Raw genomic sequence first — 21,397 nt, forward strand, 5'->3', positions numbered from 1 at the left:
TTAATAGATGTGTGTGTGCATAGTCTAGGGTTTTTTTTTGTTTTGTTTTGTTTTTTACAAACTCATTGCATTTGAATAAATGTTAATGGAATTGTTATAATTATTCTGGGGGGAGGGATAAATTGGGAGACTGGCATTGACATATACACACTACTATATATAAAACAGATAACTAATAAGAACCTGCCGTATAGCACAGGGAACTCTACTCAATATTCTGTAATGACCTATATGGGAAAAGAATCTAAAAAAGAAAAGAGTGGATCTTTGCATATGTATAACTGATTCACTTTGCTGTACAGCAGAAACTAACACAACATTGTAAATCAACTGTACCCCAATAAAAATTTTAAAAATAGATTAAATTAAATTAAAAAAATTATTCTGGATTGAAACACATTATTTCTCCCTGTTTTCCACAGCCCTGTTTTGTTTTTTGTTTTCTTTTTTTTTTTTATAATCACTGGTTTGGGTAGACTCTTCCCTATCTGGTCAGATTTACTGAGAATATCAACATCTATTAGGGATCCTGGCAAGGGGGATTCTTTTTTTTTTTAAGTAGTAATCTTTTTATTTATTTATTTATTTATTTATTTTTATATTTTTTTATGGCTGTGTTGGGTCTTCGTTTCTGTGCGAGGGCTTTCTCTAGTTGCGGCAAGCGGGGGCCACTCTTCATTGCAGTGCGCGGACCTCTCACTATCGCGGCCTCTCTTGTTGCGGAGCACAGGCTCCAGACACGCAGGCTCAGTAGTTGTGGCTCACGGGCCCAGTTGCTCCGCGGCATGTGGGATCTTCCCAGACCAGGGCTCGAACCCGTGTCCCCTGCATTGGCGGGCAGACTCCCAACCACTGCGCCACCAGGGAAGCCCCCCACAGCCCTGTTTTAAAACGGATTTCAAAAATCATTTTTTTATGAGGTGAAGGTTTACTGAGCTGTGAAGTTTGAGCTTCCTTATATGGAATAAATAGATGTAAGCCACCAGAGGAAGTGAGGAAGAACATTCCAGGTAGAGGGGAAAGCATGTGGGCAGGAGCTTCAGTGTGAAAGAAAATGGCACGCCCAAGGAAAGTAGAAGAAAGTTGGCCTTTCTGGAGCTCAAAGGCGCGGGGGAGGGCGATGTGCGGTGAGGTCACCGCAGCAGGAGTCAGGTTGTGAAGGACCTTAACATGCAAAGTAGAAGCACAGATATTAGGCCTCGTAATCTGAAGCAATGACATTGGAATACTTCCAGGGGTTAATTTATGGGCACAGGAAAATGTTTTCTCAATGACTTCTCTCCCTTCAACTTCTTCCTCTACCAGGTTTAGATGACGATGTGCCCATTGCATCGTCTCCCTGGCTTCAGGTTTGGTATGAATTGAAAGAAGCGCGGAACTACTTTGTTCCCACAAAGAGCTGGTAATAGCATCACTGCTTTATCTCGGGCACACACTGACCTCGGAGGGAACAGAGTCTGGAATGTAGATACAAAAGATAACGTCAGCGGACCGAGCTGCCTTTCAGACAGCTGATCCCTGAGCACTCTGTGAGGAAGAACACATTCAACGTGCTTCCAAATTCAGGACGGAGACTTGTGCGTATACGTAATATACATGCCCTCGCCGATACATACGCACCTGGGGCTGCGTGCCTGGTCTCTCCGCGCAGGGCACACGCACAGTCACAGTTTATGGGCTGGTCTTCGTGTCTCATTTCATTTCCCATGTGCTGTTCACATGTCAAAACCTTGAAGTATTTACCAAGAGGCTGTAATAAATAAGAAACATGAACCATCCCTAAGTCATAACTGCTTTCCTTTTTTAGTGGTTGAATGTTTTATAATTCCAAAGGCGACTGGAGCTTCCACCGGTGTGGAGATGGTTAACTCCCCCCAGGCACAGCGATTCAAGGGAGAGATTCTGTGGTGCTGGCGATGCACCGACCCCTGCAAATGTGCATATTTGTGTACAACTGTATCCTTACAAGCAAGCAGATCTAGTCTGTGAAGGACTCTTGTTTGAAGGACGGGTGTAGCTCTTAAAGTGATAAATAAGTTTAAGAAACGACTTTATCTTAGAGAGGAGAAGTCATAGTGTTCATGAATTACTATGTCTCTGCTATGAATAAACTCCATACAGGGACTTCAGAGAGTAGATATCAGATAGGAAACTTTCCATTTGGAAGTAATGGAATTCATGCTCTCAGGCAGCATGGACCAACAAAAACACAATGAGTCATATATATCGTTTTGAAATTTGTAGTGGTTTAATAGTCACATTAGAATAAGCAAAAAAAAAAAACAGTGAAATTAATTTCAATAACATTGTATTTAACCGAATAGATCCATAATATTATCCCAACGTTTAATCAATGTCAAATATTAATGATATATATATTTGAAAAAATTAAGTTCTCTAAATCCAGTGTGCATTTGATATTTACAACCTATCTGAATTTAGACTAGCCATACGTGGCTAGTGGCCACTGTATTAGCAGTGTACTCAAGTGAGAGAGCAGAACTCATGATCACGTGTGCCAGCTTAGGCGCACAATGGAAACTGATATATGCTTCTAGCTTTTAGTTCTTGGAGAGCAGCAGCATAAAGACATTCACCGCAGAAGTCTTTGTTTTTTCTCTTGCATTTTTTTTTAATGTTTATTGGAGTATAGTTGATTTACAATGTTGTGTTAGTTTCTGCTGTACAGCAAAGTGTATCAGTTATACATATACATATATCCACTCTTTTTTAGATTCTTTTCCCATATAGGTCATTGAGTATTGAGAAGAGCTCCCTGTGCAATACAGCAGGTCCTTATTAGTTATCTATTTTATATATAGTAGTGTGTATTTGTCAATCCCAGTCTCCCAATTTATCCCTCCCCCCTCCCTGCTTTCCCCCTTGGTAACCATAAGTTTGTTTTCTACATCTGTGACTCTATTTCTGTTTTGTAAATAAGTTCATTTGTACCATTTTTTAAGATTCCACATATAAGCGATGTCATATGATATTTGTCTGTCTCTGTCTGACTTATTTCACTCAATATGACAATTGCTAGGTCCATCCATGTTGCTGCAAAGGGCATTATTTCGTTCTTTCTTATGGCTGAGTATCAGATGCTAAATTCATTTAGATTTATCCTCATATTTATTGGGTTGTAGTCTTTATTTCTTCTTGAATTTCTGAGTTTCCCTCAGAGATAATTGTATTCAGCCTGAAAAAGATTTTAAATGTAAGTCTGCTGAAGATAAATTTTCTCAGTTTTTGTTTTCTGAAAAATGTCCTAATTTCATCTTTATTTTTGGAAGGTATTTTTGTTATGCATATGATTTTAATTTCAACTAATTTTATCTAAATAATTTATAGCATTCTGGATTTTTGTTTATTTGTTTGCTTTTTTGTTTTTGTTTATATTTCTTCTGCTGAGAAGGCAGTTGTCAGATGTCAGTCCAATTGTTGCTTCCTTTTTCTTTTAATTGCTTTTAGGATTTCTCTTTGGATTGGTTCTCAACATCAGTTTTATCATGCTGTGAACAGATACTGATTTCTTTTCAGCTTTTTCTACTTGAGCTTTGTATGGCTTCTTGAATATGGGCTTGATTTATTCCATTAGTTTGGAAACATTCTCAGTCATTTTCTCTTTACATATAACTGCTGTTCAATTCTCATTCTGTTCTTATTTGGGGACTTCCATTACATTTATGTTAGGCTTTTATACTATATCCCTTTATAATTCTTATTTTCTTTTTCTTATTTTTCATTCTTTAGTTTCTCCATGCTTCACTCTGAAAATTTTCTTCTGACCTACATCTCAGTTCACAAATTCTCTCTTCAATATCTTTAGTTTACTGTTTATAAAACCTGCTCACTGAAATTTTAACTTTGGTAATTGTTTTGCTGTTGTTGTTTTGGAACTTCTATCTTAAAAAATTGATTTCAGTTTTCTGCTAAAATTCAAAGTCTTAATCTTTTATGTCTTTGAACAGAGTAAGCTTAACTCCAAATTTGGAGTTCCTGTGGGACTGTTTCTATTGTTTATTTTTGTTATTTTTCAATAATGTCACTTTTCTGTGTCTGCTCCCTGCATAACCTCTGCCCATAATGTTTATAGATTGCTTTTAAAATATTCTGGAAATGGGACTTCCCTGGTGATCCAGTGGTTAAGATTCCGTGCTTCCACTCCAGGGGAGCAGGTTTGGTCCCTGGTTAGGGAAGTTCCACATGCCTTGAGGTGCAGCCAAAAAAAAAAAAAAAAAAAAAATTCTGGAAAAGAAGATAATGTTGTACTTTCCAGAGAGGATTTACTTTTCCCTCCAACAGGCATCCGGGATCACTGGTGAGGTGGGGATCATGTTAATCCAATTTCATGTATTGAGATGATTTTAAGCTGAGCTGTAGATCCAGCAAGTGCCACACCCCACACCTCACTCTTATCTTATTCTTCACCCTTATCACCTGAAGGTGTGGTCCTTGCAACCAAAAGGGACTGGATTCAACTGGGAACTCCCGTTGGCAGCCTCTGGACTGTCTCTGTTCTCTCTGTCAAAAGCACCTCTCACTCTCTCATTCTTCCTCTTTCAAATTAAGAAAAAAAAAGGTGAAAAGTGGTCACAGAGCTGTGCTCCCTTTTCTGATTCCCTTTTATACCTCAAGATCCTGAAGCAGTAACTTTTCACTAACGTGTTAGCTCTCCCATGCCTTAAAGCAGATGTTTTGTATGTTTGGCCCAGCTTTCCTAATGCACAGCAGAGAACTCCTGTAAATTATCTAGTCTACCACTTTCCCTTTAATCCTTTATAATTCCTAAAACTGATGTTATTTTTGTCCATTTTATGATCAAACTTACCTCGATAGAGTGGCAACTTATCTACCTTTGGTTGAAGCTGATCTAACAGAGTAAAGCAGAATCCCTCTGGGCTAAACATCCTCTTTTAAAAATCTTCATGTTTTTCACCCTCCAACGTCTCCTTGCATTCACATTTTTAAAAGTTTTTAAATTTTTATTTTTTAATTTATTTATTTTTATTGAAGTAGAGTTGATTTACAATGTTGTGTTAATTTCTGCTGTACAGCAAAGTGATTCAGTTATATTTATATATATATGTATATATATATACACACACATATGTACATTCTTTTTTTATATTCTTTTCCATTATGGTGTGTCATAGGAAATTGAATATAGTTCCCTGTGCTACACAGTAGGACCTTGTTATTGGCCCATTCTATATATGATAAGTTACATCTGCTAGCCCCAGACTCCCACTCCATCCCTCCCCCATCCTTCCATTCAAATTTAACCAGAATACACCTCAAAATTTTCCCATCGTTTTACATTTTCTTTGTGGTAAAGTAGATATTCTTCAGTTATATGATACACCCCCAAATAGTTCTGGTTTACATCTTGGGATCATAGTATCTCAGTAAAATATGTGTCAAATATTAACTTGTATGGAAGGCTTAAATATACTTTTCTCTCTACACTTGATTTAATAGGAACAATTTTTAGCATCACTCTTGAAAACAATAATTGACAGGTTTTTGTTCTTCACGTGTAACATATTTTCTAGCTGCGCGGCTATAGACCGTTGCAGCTAATTTGGTTTTGGTTTGTGTTTGACTTTTGGTTATTTTGCTCATTCACATGCCAGAGAATGAAGTGGCGTTTGAAAAGACTGAAGCTCAATTACAGTAGCAGATTTTTTTGGAGCCTAATGGAGATGCTCATAGAGTCCACTGGTGTGTGCTTTAGATATTCAGAGAAAGTTGATCTACCCCAGGCCCAGACAATTTAGAAGAGAGAGAGACATGATTTGATTCATTGAGGAATTTTCAGCCCTAGCCCCTTAACTCTGAGCTGCCTGAGCTAGTTTGTGTATCAGAGTCAGCTTGTGCACGACTCTTGACAGGAGGGGCCCCTGCTTTTCAGGCAAATAGGCCTACAGTGGCAGCGGCTCCCCGCTTCCCCATGTTGTTCATGGATGTGCCCCTAAAGTATCAGCTTGCCCTCCTGCCTCGTCTCCTCTTGCTCTATCCCTGTGGCTTCCCTGTTCCTGAGAAGCAAGACCGCAGTGCATCAATGGGAGCCCATGTATGTGCTACACATAAGTGTCAATGACCTTGGGCAAATTTTGAACCATGGGAAGGTTAGTGGATACATGCTACTCTCTTCCTCCATCATAAAAAGACTGTGTAGACAAATGAACTTATCTACGAAACAGAAACAGACTCACAGACATAGAGAGCAGACTTGCGGTGGCCAAGGGGGAGGGCGGTGGGGAAGGGATGGATTGGGAGTTTGGGATTAGCAGATGCAAACTAGTATATATAGGATGGATAAACAACAGGGTCCTACTGTATAGCACAGGGAATTATATTCAACATCCTGTGACAAACCATAATGGAAAAGAATATGAAAAAGAATGTGTATCTATATATATATGTATAAAGAATGTATATATATATGTATAAATGAATTACTTTGCTGTACAGCAGAAATTAATACAACACTGTAAATCAATTATACTTCAATAAAATAAATTAAAAAAAAAAAAAGACTGAGTAGAGACTCAGTAGCTTTGTAAATGCCCACTGGAGATACCTTGTGAAAATGGGTGACTAGCTCATGGTGAAGCTGTGTCCAGCATTGTTTGTATCTGATCTCCTCCACGCCTGCCTTTCTGGATTGCAGTCCTCAACAAACATCAGTACATCTGCTTTGGCCTGAGGCTCTGTTTCTGGGGAACTGGGATAAAATAGGGTGTATCAGCAATATCATGAATATTTATGACTGTGATATTGCTAACTTAGTAGATTCTTGGTAAACACGTGTGGAATATTTATTAAAGACTTACACTGGCCAGAAGAGATTTTGATTAAGATGTTTAGCCAATTGAAGTTTAAAATGGTAATGATAGCAAAGGTTTAGTGAGAATTTACTGTTTGCCAGATACTGTGATAAATGCTTTGCAAATGTTATCTCTTTTGGCTTTCCCAACTGGCTAATACTACTATTAACCCAGTTTTTACATATGGAGAAAGTGAAGCTCCTAGTGGTTAAATAACTTTTCTAAGATCACGAGTTAGTGTCAGAACTGAATCCAAATTATACAATTCCCGAATTTACGTTCTTGACCACACATTATACGGCCTGTCCGAAGTTTTATTTTTGTTTGTATACTTCTATTTTGTTTTGCTTGTCATGTTATGGAAAGTTTAAAAAAATCTATACCATTTGACATATTGAACAGCTGTGATATATCAAAAAATGGTAAATGTTGTTATCACAGTAAACGAATAAGACATCTGTTAATTCGGGACTTTCCTGGTGGTGCAGTGGTTAAGAATCCTCCTGCCAATGCAGGGGACACGGGTTCGAGTCCTGGTCCGAGCCCTAGTCCGGGAAGATCCCACATGCTGAGGAGCAACTAAGCCCATGCACCACAACTACTGAGCCTGTGCTCCTGAGCCCGTGAGCCACAACTACTGAAGCCCTTGCGCCTAGAGCCCGTGCTCTGCAACAAGAGAAGCCACCGCAATGAGAAGCCCGCGCACCGCAACGAAGAGTAGCCCCCGCTCGCCACAACTAGAGAAAGTCCGCGCGCAGCAACGAAGACCCAACACAGCCAAAAATAAAATATAAATAAATAAATAAATTTATATGAAAAGAAGACATCTGTTAATTCATTAATTTGGGTTAATTCTCAAAATCAATAAACTGATGTTTTTCTGAGGGGGAAAATGTGAATACAAGTAGATAGTTAAAATAAATTCCTTGTTCAATGGCTTAATCATCCCAAGAACTAATATATTATTTCATTAGATTATCTAGGAGATCCAACCTGGTTTTCCTCCTCAAGCCACCTTACTGAAACAGATTATTTTTTTAAAGTATTAGCAAATTTAAAAAATAATGTATTTGTTTGAAGCAATGAAAGCAGTACAGTCAAATGACTTTATATATTTTCTTTTAGTTAGAAATATGATTAAAAATAACATTATCTTTAGCAAAATGTCTCTAATTCAGGAAATGGATGATATTTAAATTATAAGTAGGGAATACTCTTGGGATCCATTTGACTTGAAAATGGATTCTAAGTAGGTAGGCATGCATCTCAGTAGGAAGTCTGACAAATCAAGTATTTGCATAATTAAACTATAACATGCAGCATGTATCTATGTTAGGCACTATTTTATTTGCTAGGAATATGGAAGCGAATAAGACTCAAAATCCCTGCCCTCATGAAGCCTACATTCTACTGAGGGAAATAAACAATAAAAAATGTCCTTTCAGATTGAGAAGGTTACTACGAGAAATAAGAAATCAGTGTGGGATGACAGCTTTTGATGAGGTGATGGTGATGGGAACCAGCCATTTTAGCCAAGTGGGTCATTTTAAAGGGTCCAGATTCTCAGGTACAGACATTATTGATGCTGAGGGTCTGAAGATTTACTCATATGTGCCACAGACTTCTGCAGGTGTAGATCAGCATGGAATCACAGAGGCAGGAAGGTCTTCACCCGTACCTCGTCTATCCCCTTCATTCTGTAGATCACATTGAGAACAGGAAATTCCAGTTGACTGTACTCTAGTTTACACAAATGGTCAGGAGCAATGCTGGCTCTCTAACCTGGTTTCCTTGTTTTCAGTCAAGTTTTTTTTTTTTTAAGACTGAATATCTTTTTTTTTAAATTAATTAATTAATCTATTTATTTTTGTTTGTGTTGGGTCTTCGTTTCTGTGCGAGGGCTTTCTCTAGTTGCGGCGAGTGGGGGCCACTCTTCATCGCGGTGCGCGGGCCTCTCACTATCGCGGCCTCTCTTGTGGCGGAGCACAGGCTCCAGACGCGCAGGCTCAGTAGTTGTGGCTCACGGGCCTAGTTGCTCCGCGGCATGTGGGATCTTCCCAGACCAGGGCTCGAACCCGTGTCCCCTGCATTGGCAGGCAGATTCCCAACCACTGCGCCACCAGGGAAGCCCCAGTCAAGTATTTTTTAGCAATCTTTTATTCACTCTGTTTCTGCATGAATAAGAGAATGATACAACTCCAGATATTCAAAAAGTTTCTTCCAGTCTTACATTGTTCAGGCCTTATTCTATCTTCTCAGTCTTTCCCTGTCACTTTATCTCAAATTGCAACCCTTCATGTGTTGGGGCTGCCTTGGAGGACTGTCACCCTGTGCTATGTGACCTGCATAGGCTCCACTTGGAGAGCTCTGACCATTGCAAACAACACTTTCTTTCCAGGGGCAACACATGCACCACTGGGAGCAATACATACTTATTGTATGAAAGCCAGACATGAACTTGCTTCTCTCCTCCCAACATGGTAAGTTGCATCATCAGGGTGATCACAAGTGACCTTCAAGGCTTTGACGAACCACCAGCAGTGGATTATGCAGCCGTCAGATGGGGGGGAAGATCTCTCCGAATGAGATGACTCTTTCTTGAAAGGTATCCTAAAGGGATGATTGACTTACAATGTACACACTGTGGGAAGTTATCCCTGCCTTGGGAAAAATCCATTTAGAAAAGGTGGTATGGAAATTGGTGCCTAACTTAGTAAAGTGATCAATGACACCACCTTGGTCGCTTCTAGAAGACATTCAGGGCAGCCTCAACTCACTGATCAGGTGGTTATACTCTCAACTTCCTCTTTGTACCTGGACTAATGCCTTGGGTGAAGTGGAGAGCTCAACAGAGAAACTTTAGGAGAAAGTCACCTGCTTTTCCTGCGTCGACCCTGATGGTTTATGGGATTTGTTCATATGGTTGGGTCTTCGGCCATGGGCGGCATGTTGAGGTCAAGGTTGGCCCCATCCTCCTTCTTCACATTATGTTGGTAGTATAATAAAATGCTGTAGTGCAATAAAATGTTGATAGTGTAGAAAAAATGACTTAATAAAGAAAGAGAATTCAGGAAGTCCCTGGCGGTCCAGTGGTTAGGACTTTGCGCTTCTGCTGCAGCTGGCCCAGGGTCGATCCCTGGTGGGAGAAGTAAGATCCCACAAGCCTCACAGTGGGGTGAAAAAAAAAAACAATTCAAGCATGAGAAGAGGCATCCTGAGGGTGAGTGGGAATGTAGTAGGTGGCAAGCAGGAAGCAGCTAGTATTAATAGGAGTAGACATCATTGGGAAGCTAAACTCACAAGGGCTGATCTCTTTTTCCTCTGTATATTACCCCTGGGGGAGCTCACCCACTTTAACTTCTATGACCAGCACCTCTATGTTGGTGATCTCCCAGTCTACACCTCTAATGCTACCTCTCCTCTGAGGTGTAGTCCTGCTTAAACCTTAGCACTCTTCATGGATTTAACAAAGTTTTGAGCATCTATTCTGTGCCAAGATTGCAAAAGTGATGCAATGATGAATAAATCAATGCCCTCGAATTCAATATATTGATGGTAGGAGATACCATGATTAGCAGCATCATTTTAGAAGCACCAGGAAGGGCATTAATAGCAATATGGGAATACTAAGAATGGCCATGGAACTCAGTCTGGGGATGGAGTCAGGGAAGGATTCCCAGAGAAGGTGACCCTTCATGAGACAGAGCAATAGTAGGGGTGAAACAAGCCGAGAGGGGGTGTCCTAAGGCCCACTGCCCAAATGTCATGACTTTTTTTATTCCATCTCTGTTGGATAGTATCAGTCCTTCCTTGGACCCTCATCTCCAACCCCCAAACTCTCTACTTATAATTTCTTTCCTCTCATAGCAGAGACATCTTATACTACAATATATCATAGTCATTGCCGTACTTCTCTCTCTACCAGATTGTAATGGCAGGTCTATGACTTGCTCCTATTTGCGTTTGCCATGTATGCAAATTGTGCTTGTTTATGGAATCAAATCCTACAATGAAGTAGGTTAATGAACTAAATGGAAAGTGAAAAATTATCGTGTATTTTTGACTTGCTTGTGTCAAGGTCCAAATGTGCTGAAATGAAAGGAATCTTATTTAATGCAGACAAGGACGTAAGTTGGTTTCCAGGAATCCCAAGCAAAGACTTTTCCATTTTCTCTTCTCTCAGTTCAGCCTCCTCAGACATCCCATCACCACATACCCAAGGAAACTACTCTTTTTTGCCAAATCCTTGACTATTCCATGAGCCTGCCTCTGTGACAATTACTTCTATGTGACCTGGCAATTGAAAATTGCAGGCTAGGTTTCTTTAGGTCAGAATGATGTCTTGGATAATTTGCATGGAAATCACTGTGATTATATAGCTCTATTTCAACTGAGAAATTCTATGTCATGTAATAGTTGCTATTATTCATATAGCTGTACATGAAAGTATTATACTTCCATGCTGGCTTTACAAGTAGTAGAGTGACATAAGTGACTCATCTCAGGGAAGAATATCTAGGTGGGAAAATTATTTTCAAAGGTATATTTTATTTGAATAAGGATCTGTGTAGAATGGTAACATTAAAAACAAACAACAACTAAAAGTGTCACCTATGCCTCATCTACCCCCGGCCCCACCCTGCCCCAACTAAAGCATGTGCAATGCTGTGGAGGAACATTAAATTACAGTGAAGTATTAATGTCTGGGACTTATCCATCTCCTGGGAAGTCTTCCGCTTGGCCTGCCTGGATATATGTCAGGGTTCTTTACCTTCAGCACTTCTGAGTACCAATGACCAGAGGTTTTTCTTACTGTAGAGCCAGAATCTCAGGAGTCTGTATATTGAAGTCACAAGTTTTGATGAACTTAAGACAGTAAAGAAAGGCCTGTGATGATTTCTGTGACCACTTTGGTTTTCAGAAATTCATGTCATCTAGTGCCTTGAGTAAAATTCTCAATTCTTGAAGAGATTAGGAGAATTTTTACTTCCTTGGTGTTGTCACCATGGAGTCCCAGTCAATATTGAGGTATTAAAAAAATCAGAAAAATTTCTAGAGAGTGAAATTGTCTTCCATCAGAGAACCAATGTAATGTCCAGGATCTTTGACTTTGGCTTCAGACAGAGCTGTATTTGAATCCCCAGTAGGCTACGCACTAGCGGTGTACTTTGGACAAGATACTTCACTTCTCTAAGCCTTAGGATTCTCATCTGGGAAATGGGAGTATTAATACGACCAGCTTCATAAGGTTGTTTTGAGTATTATATAATATGATGCCGCTTAAAAAAATCCTTCTCTTCTAGACATTCGTATTTACGGATGAAATCACATGAAGGTTAAGGTTTACGTCAAAATTGTACATTTGTGAGGACATGGGTGGGGATATAAAAATAACTAGATTGGCCATGATTTTGTAATTGTAGAGAATGGGTTATGAGGTACATGAGAGCTCATTATATCATTTTATTTTTGTGTATTATTGAAAATGTCCGTAATAAAAAGTTTAAAAAGATAAAAAATAATGCAAGTAAAGCTCTTAGCACAGTGTTTGGCACATACTATATATTAAGCAAATTAATTATTTTAATGGTAATCTTCACAAAGTAATGGTAAACATCGTGGACATGGTGAAATATTGATGTAAGTATGTCATCTTTAAAATGAACGGTTTTAACTTTTACAAGTTACGTTTTTTTAACAGGCTAACAATCAAGTATATCCCTGCTATATATGATTTTTTTTCCTGTTTTAATTGAATAGGATATAACTTTTTCATTATTTATCACAAATAAAGAACCCATGAGGAATTACTTTTTCATCTTGTCCTAACCAAGTCAAGAATGGGTGAAAAGGAAAAAGATTAGGCCATTTCTGAATGTTATGACATGATAGAAACCAAATTAACAACACTTGCAAAATTCTAAGCAAATCGAGAACCATTTTTATTTGTTCATTTAGTAAAAAAGATATCTGATAATCACATGTTTTAGCAGAATGATAATGAGATCTTAGCCTGTTAACAGAAATATTTCAATTAATGCTCCTTTGTTAAAGCCTGCTTTTTCTTGTTCTTTTGGGACCCTGGGCAGCCCTCTGCCCAAGCCAGGACGTTGTCCCTGAGAGAGGTTCTTCCGTCTGCAGGACAGGTTTTGTGCTCCGTCTCTGGATAACCGCGGAGCTCTCCAACTCACTGGAAGGAATGACTGTGGAACAGCATGCTTCCTGCCCTGGTGGGATTTACTGACGGATAGTAGACTTCTCAGTCTCTAAGATCAAACTTGAACAGTAAAACACATACTTCCTGTAGAATCTCACCAATCCTTCTTTTTGGAGATTTTCACTTTTGCTCCCTGTCTGAAAGTCAAGCAAATCTCTAAAGCCCGTGTCCTCCAATGGTCCTGCTTTTTTCAGGGACTTCTGGAAATAATTATCTTTGCACTTCAGAGATGAAAGCTTAGTTAAATATGTGAGAGACCAAGCAGATGTGGCAGGACAGATTACACTGCACATCGTCTTGTGTCACAGCTGTACAGCTGATGGAGAGCTTGCCTGCAACCGTGTCGTTTAGAGATACTAGCAAAGATGGTTGTTTGGAGGAAGAAGATTAACATCGCTGTTACCAGATGATTTAGGAGTGAAACTTAGGATGCATGCATCTAAATGATTTTTTTTCCTCAAAAGTTCACATAATTCAAGTGTGGATACAAAATAAAGTAGGTCACAGACAGTATTTAGAACACTCCCTTTGTTAATATCCATAATCAGATAAGAAACAATTGTTTAATAGCAAACCATTGTGCCATTAGTTTAATAAAGAGTAGGATGTAGCCATTCTGTGCACATCTACTCTCATGATTAGATTATTTTATTTTTATTGCCGAGCCTATGATATAGGATTTTTATAGTTTGCTTTTCATTATTTAAAGAAAGATTTTTTGAATTTTTTGAAGAATACTGCAAGTTAGATAATAATAACATACAACTAGATAGTAGTTTACACCATTCAAATAATTTCATGCCTACTATATTACAAGATGATTTAAATATATATATATATATATATATATATATATTTTTTTTTTTTTTTTTGGCTGCAGCACATGGCATGCAGGATCTTATTTCTCCGACCAGGGATCGAACCCAGTTTCTGGCAGTGAAAGCGCCGGGTCCTAACCACTGGATCGCCTGGGAATTCCCTAAAAAATATTTTAAAAAATGTGATGCAGAGAAAGAAAGCATTCCACATGTGCCTCTCACGCCACATAACACACATCAAACCTGCACTTGAATTCATCATTCATTGATGGCTGAAATGAAATGAATCCTTTGTTTTCTCAAGGCTGCAAAGAAGAATAGGAAACACATGTGGTTCTTGATATCTAGATGAGAAATCTCACTGTGTGGTTTGGGGACCTGATGGTCAGTGTTCTAGAGAACATCACAACCCTGACTGAAACGGTCAGTCCAGAACCTGGGGAGATGTTCGTGATGGACCTTCCGAGGTCTCATGGAAGGAGGACAGAGCTCCATTCTGATGCAAGATAAGTTGCTGGAGGCTTCCTGGTGCTGTGGGAAGACCTGTTCCTACAGCACATCCAGACACACATTGCTGTCTCTCTCTTCTCAAAAAAAAGAAAAAAAAGAAAAGAAAAAGAAAAGGATCAAACACCTGTGTGTGTGTGAAAACTGAAGTATGCAAGCGTCACTTTTCAATATGCTGCGTAGTATATATTCACATATAACTGTGTTACCAAGTGATACATTTTTGAATGTGTTTATTTCCCTTTGAATTCCATCTCCTTTAATACCCGCAACAACCATGGGACAATGATGGAGCAGGTTTTATCGTCTCCATTCTTTAGGTGAGACCCAGAGAGTCCAGTAACTTCCCTCCGGTCACTCAGCAAATGCATGGCAGGATTCGTATTAGAATTGTCTGCTGACCCTCGTTCATTTTACCGTGTTCACGTTCAAATGCACATGTTTTATTGGCTTTTATTTTAAATGATTGATACAGGATGCTCATGTATTTAATTTGCATTTTAAAAAAGACCTCCCTCGCCGTAGTACTTGAAGGATGTGTCAGCATTTGAAGATTTTGTGATTTAGGGCATTTGGTGTTTTCTGGATAAATCATTTCACTCTCCTTCCTTTTCAGTTCTCTGTACTGGAAAAGGCCTGCTTTGTTCCACCTGATCACTTCCTGACCAACCTGGAGGCCCCATGAACTGGCACCTGCATTATAAAATCATCTTGATGCCCTTCAGTCAAATGGTATGTGTTCCTCTTTTGAGCTCAGATGAAACTTTGTCTTTGCTGCCCTTTATTCAGCTTCTCCCTTAAAATAGCCATTCATATCTTATTTTCTTTATATGTTTTCTGATGACTGTACATTTTTATATCCTCCTACAGAATTTATTGTCACTTTAATAGGTCATCAATAAATATTTGTATTCATTGCCTGGATATAGTAGAGAGATCATTGTTAATGTACGTTAAAGAACAGAAAGATCAACCTTGTCTCTGCTATTACTGCCAAAAAATGATAAAAGGATCAATAACCCATAACAAAAATAATAACTAAATAATTTGGGGAAGTTAAAAGCATGTTGGGAAGTGTTTAATTACAGGATCAATCCTTATCTGTCTTTAACAAGTTTGAAAGAGAATTAAGCCAGACTGTTCATGGACGTTTCCTCACTGGATAGTAAGTTACATCTGCTCTGGAAGATTTCTTAGCACTGAGACATTGAACATACCCTACAAGTAAACAATTACATTTTTAGTTAACATTTTCATGTTCTACAATGACAAACACGGGTATGAACATTTTTCTTTGGCTTGTGGTTTGTCAGCAGTTTGGAGCGTCCCTTTCTGAAATCCTAGACCCTCTCTGTCACCCCTTCTTTCAAAGATGAGGAAGCAAACCTATGAGCAGGTGTAGAAGAAGGAAGGGATGAACTTTAAAATGAAAGGTATTAGAAATAATTAAATGAAATGATTAATTTTGAAGACCACCATATAAAAATGTCTTTTTCTTTTTCTTTCTAATTTCCTTCCTTCCTTTTCCCCTTTTGCTGTCTTTGCACCACCATCACATTTTAAAAATGTAAACAGTGTGCCAGTGAAAGAGGTAAGAAGCAGACTCTGAAGATGAGTTTACCAGGTAAGACTTAGCACTTGGCAAATTATATAACACATGTTTAAGATCTTATTCTATTCACTGATATCAAACTAACATGCCTTATTAAAGAGGATGTATGATTCTGTATAAAAGCAAAAATACTTATATATGTTTATATATTTGAGGTTTCAGTGAACTAACGTTAATTGAAATGAGAGGTGATTTTGACTTACATCTGGTATGACTGGGTTTTTCAATTAATTGACATTTAAAGCAATTTAATGGAGCATTGTGACATTTGTAGACACAACATTGGTAATTATAATAAAATGAGGGAAACCAGGAAGCATTGTATATAATTGCGACACATCTGCATGTTCTATTCTGAGATGCCTCTTTATTATATGATGTAAATTTTGGGGTTTTTTTAAGGGTTTTTTTAGTAATAATGCCTTTCTGTGGGCGTCAATTTGTCCTGATAATTTTTAATTACCTTAGGCATTCTGAAATGCTTTTATTTCTTTCTGAGTAAAGCACTAAAAAGATACATATCTTATTATATAAAGATGTAAAAACTTAACTGCCATAATGTTCATAAGTCACAATTAGGAAAGTAAACAAAATCAGAGCCACTTATAGACGAAAAATTTCCCATCTTTCAGTGCTTTAAATATACTCAAGTTACACTTGTCCTCAGTCTTTTCTTGTTATATTTGTTAATCACAGAAGAGTACTGGTAGCCGGGTAATAATCCTGAGATACTAACAGAGAGATGTTTTTCTCTTACATTTACCGGGACGTATAAGCCTTGCCCCTCCCCCTCCCCCCAGGGAGGAAAAGATTCCCACCTTCACTGCCTTTGTGAGTTTTGGAAGAGATTCTTGAAACCCAAGATACACGCACTTTGTGAATATTTGGAAATTTAGGTTTGGGCGTGAAACCTTGAAGCTTTGAACTTGGAAGAACGTAAGTCTGAGCAGGTTCTCTGCCCCGTGGACAGCGCGGGGTGGGAGGCGGAGGTGAGGTCGCAGAGGGGCTCGCGGGGAGATGGAGGCAGTCGCAGGGCCCCCGCCCTCCCCAGGGACCCCGCCTTCCCCCGCCCTGGGCCCCGGGCAGCGAGTTCAGGGCAGAACGCGATAGAATTCCCTCTGAGGTGTAAGGACTTGAGAGCAGAGAGGCCCTGGTCCCTCACTCCCCAGACAAACAGGAGGACACGGCCTCACTGGGAAGGCCCTGCCGTGTCTGTGACTTGGTGACTTACACTCGAGGGGCGGGGTGACCTGCTCAGCTTCCCAGAGCTCAGATATCCTAGGAGGCCTCTGCCTGCCCCAGAGCAGGACATATAGGAGGAGGCGGAGAAGAATAAGGGGTGGGGGGAGAGATGGAGACCCCTGCGGACATTTCTGCAGATGAAGGACAAGCCAACAGAGGACGAGGAGTGACTCTGAGGCTGGGACTGGATGAGTCACGGTTGCACCTTGGCCGGTGGTGGTATCAGGGGGACCTGATGGGACAGATGACAGAGGAAGTCAGCAGAGGGCAGCGGCATCTGACCCCTGAGAGAGTCACTCCTCCCATCATTGAAGGACAGGACTCACCTAGCATTTAGCACCAATGTCAGGAAGAAAAAACGGGAGAGAAGTATATTCTCAATTAGTTCACATTTAAGCCTGCAAGGATTGAAAAAAGTAACCAATTGAGTTCACTTAAGGGTGAGGACTTAGATGAAATTTTCTACATCAGATAAAAGAACTCTTTGATTACTACAGTAGTTACATTTCTGCACACAACTTTACGGCTGAATTTTATACCTGTTCCATATCTATACTTTATTTACGGATCAGAGCATCTTTTGTGTTTTGAAAAGCGGAATGAAAAAGAGCTATGATGCTAGATCACACACAGAAAGAAAAAAAAAACCCAGTAGAAATACACTGAAACTAATTATTAAAAACAAACTTTTCCTGACATATTTCCCTTTAACCTGAAGTTCAAAGCCAGTTTTGGTCCATAGAAAATGTTAGTCTGGAAATTTTATTCCTTCTTTGAGTTTATTTTTATCATCAATTTGGAAATTCCTCCAAACACTGAAAAATTTCTTTTATAAAATAAGAATGGGATGATACTTCTTTTCCAATAGATGAGCTAAAATGATGCTTTGCGAAATGGTTTAAATGGGTAATATCATGAGTAAAAAGATAAAATTAGTCATATTTATTGTTCTTCAAAAACATGCATGTTTCTATTTACTGTGGTTAATCTATGAATTGCTCTAGCTACCATGATTAATGGCTAGACAGGATACCATCAAGGCATAAACCCCGTTTGGTTGTAAAACTTATTCTGAAACTTATTACTAAGAATGACAAAAACAGAAATAAGCTATTCAAGAGTTAAAAAAGAAAAAACCCCAAAGAATGACAAAAACAGAAATAGACTATTTGAGCTAAAGGAATCATATATAAATATAATATATACTATGCTATACTTATACTACAAATACATATAATACAGATATACATGCATTTATATATACTATACAAATATATACATATATAAGTGTTATAAGTATTACATGTATTATAATACTAATGTATTATAAGCATTATACTAATATATATAATATATATGTCATTATATTGGTAATGGTAGTTATTTAGTATGTGGGAGATAGGTTTTCAGTAATGTTAAAACTGGATATGAAGGCTATGAAATTAATTTACAACTCTAATCAGTACAGCAAAAAGAAATGTCTTTATGACACAAAAGTTTTAATCATCAGGGTAGGAAAACATAATTTTGGTGGTAGTTTGCAGAGAATAGTACACTGAGAGCCTTGCTGATAAATGTCTAAAAAAAATTTTTAAAAAACTGAAACAGTCAATAGAGTAACATGATTAAAATCACTGATGTGACATCTCACCTATATAGATTTAGTTAAGGAATAATGAAAAAAAAAATTTGTACCTCAGTCCTAAAATGTGCAAATAAAAACTTGTAATGAAGCTACTTTCTCCTTGATTGTTTAACCTAAGACCATCATGGCTTCAAATTATATTACATAAGAGGGAAATTAGAATGGGAGACGCTAAAATTCTACTTTTTAAGTGTATTTCACTCATGTGCATGATAGGTTTAGTGATGGAATTTAAAGCCTGGATGTATTTTAAAGTCCTTTCCTCATTTCTGCTGTTGTGCTGACTGAGAATATTTGTAGCTGCATCTGGCAGATGTAGGGAAGGTTCAGCCATTTGATTTATGAACCCTGCAAGTGGAGTGTCTCGGGCAGGGGCTTTTAGTCCACAGCAAAGTCTTCGAATTCATAAATATTTTGCAAAATCTTATTCACATACACAGAAAATGTATTTAATCTACCTTGGTTTGCATGAAGTGGAGAAGGGCAAAAGCAGTTATGGAATAGTTAGGGCTCAAATACTCAGAATTGGGCAATGTTGTGATCTACTGTGGGTATTTTCTCATCCAAACTTTCTTTTGATAAAATTTGCCTTACATTTTATCCCCAAAGGTAAACATTTAAGTTTGCTAAAGAGTTTCTTGGGCTATGAAATCTCATGGTCCTAATGACTCTTCAGCCAATTCTGGAGCTTACCTTACCATGATTTTTGTGTTTTATGAAGACACATTGTGCCTGGTGAAAAGTGCCATTGCCATCAGATGCCCCAGAGGTGCCTAGATGTCAGCAGGTGTTATGAATCTGCAGGTGATCAAACACATTTGTGCAAGTGGGAAGTTGTTCTATGGATGAAGGCACCTATGTGGTCAGCCAGTGGCTGCTTAGTGGAAATAATCCTAGGACATGTTAAATCCAAAGTTGGGTTGGGCTGGGGCAGCCGGGGTTATAAGAAAGGGAATGATTTAGTGACTGAGAATCAAGTCAGAATGTTTGCACATGCGTGAATCAGACCTAAATCCTCTATTTGGGTGGAGAACTGGAGAATGATAGGAACAAGGGTGGTTTGATGGATGTCAGCTGGACCAGTTTCTAGACAGTGGTTTAGGTCTTGTGTTATCCTATGCCTCCTGTTCCCTTTTCCTTCCTCCAGTCTGTTCTCTATCCTGGATGGGTAGGCACACCAGCACAGGGCCCTGGTTCCCCATGTTTATTAGTCAAGAATTTTACTGCCCCTAATTCATCTGTCTTAGAACCTTGGGGTAGAGTAGAATGATAATGGGCACAGAATCTGGATGAAGGCAGATCAAGGTTGATGGATGGTTTGCCCACTCTTGTCTGCGGGTTGTCTCAGCCAGAGCAATCAGAGTCCAGGAGGCAAATAAGTAAGTGAAAAGCTAAGCATCTCAAGAAAGTGCCATAGTGGATTACATGTACAAAACAGCAACATGTTTTAAACTCTGTTTTTCTACTCTCAACCTCCTGCATGCATGTAGCCTCCTCTGTATTCTCTCTCTTCTTTGACTGCAAATTTTCCTAACATGGCCCATACTATTTTTGTCTTTCTCTCACTTCTCTGGCTGATCCTGTTGCCCTATTTTCTTCCTCTGTTAACTATTGGCCATTTCCAATGTAATCAGTGTTTTCGCTATACTATCTTCCCAGTTGGTTATCATAATAAATAAGCCCAGGAACCAAGTATGCAAAGTATGTAGGGAAAGAAATAGACTTAACATCCCCTGCTCCCCCTCCTCCCACTGCAAGGGGCAGAGCAGATGTCATTCGATATTATTGATAAAAAACTGTTTCAACAACTGTTTGGGAATATTTGTACTTGATGCTGACGTGATTGATAAATCTTACCTTGGGAGAGTCTGTCTCTGGATATAATAAAACTTATAACTATTGTAAAAGCTATTTCCATGTTCAAAGAAAAAACAGCTGTACTTGCTCTCCATTTGACTTCTTAGTAGAGGAAAACCTTAACATTTAAGTGAAAACAATTTAAGGAAGAAAATAATGCTTTGAGTTCAAATAATTGCTTTCTTTTAAAATTTTTATTTAACCACACCTTATTTTGCCACCAAATGTAAATTGGAAACTTTGAAGATTATTTTCCTCACCCTACGCTGTTTCCTTCCCCAACAAAATATAAGCCACCCACATTCTAATTTTCCATCAGTATTTAAAAAGTCTTCCATTGGGTGTTTTGGCCTGAGTTACAAGGTAACTGTCAAGTTTTATATTGTCAATTCTCATATTCACTAAAAATATTTTCTGCCAAATCTTGTGTGTTGAATATGTATTTTATTTAATGCTCCATGATCTATTCAGTAGAGTCTTGGGTAAAAAATTGGAAGAATCTTAAAAAATCAAAGCCATTGTTGGGCAATCAATGGATTATTTACTATTGTTCATATTGTGATAATCACTGAAAGCATCTTGTTATACTGCGGTGATTAACGCAAATTTTAGTATTTCTAAAAAGTTATACATAATAACTGAATCACTTTGCTGTACACATGAGACTGA

General features: G+C 38.5%; 1 long non-coding RNA gene across 1 annotated transcript in view; it reads right to left on the minus strand.

Annotated features, from left to right (window-relative positions):
• Positions 1-542: 542 nt before the first annotated feature.
• Positions 543-21,397, minus strand: part of LOC309664118 — a 106,847-nt gene continuing 85,992 nt past the window's right edge. The window contains exon 2 of the long non-coding RNA XR_014265630.1: positions 543-7,464. This is a non-coding gene — a long non-coding RNA (uncharacterized lncRNA). The remainder of the gene's footprint in view (positions 7,465-21,397) is intronic.

Source organism: Balaenoptera physalus, assembly GCF_965194825.1.
Source record: "Balaenoptera physalus genome assembly, chromosome: 7".
In the NCBI taxonomy this organism is placed as follows: domain Eukaryota; kingdom Metazoa; phylum Chordata; class Mammalia; order Artiodactyla; family Balaenopteridae; genus Balaenoptera; species Balaenoptera physalus.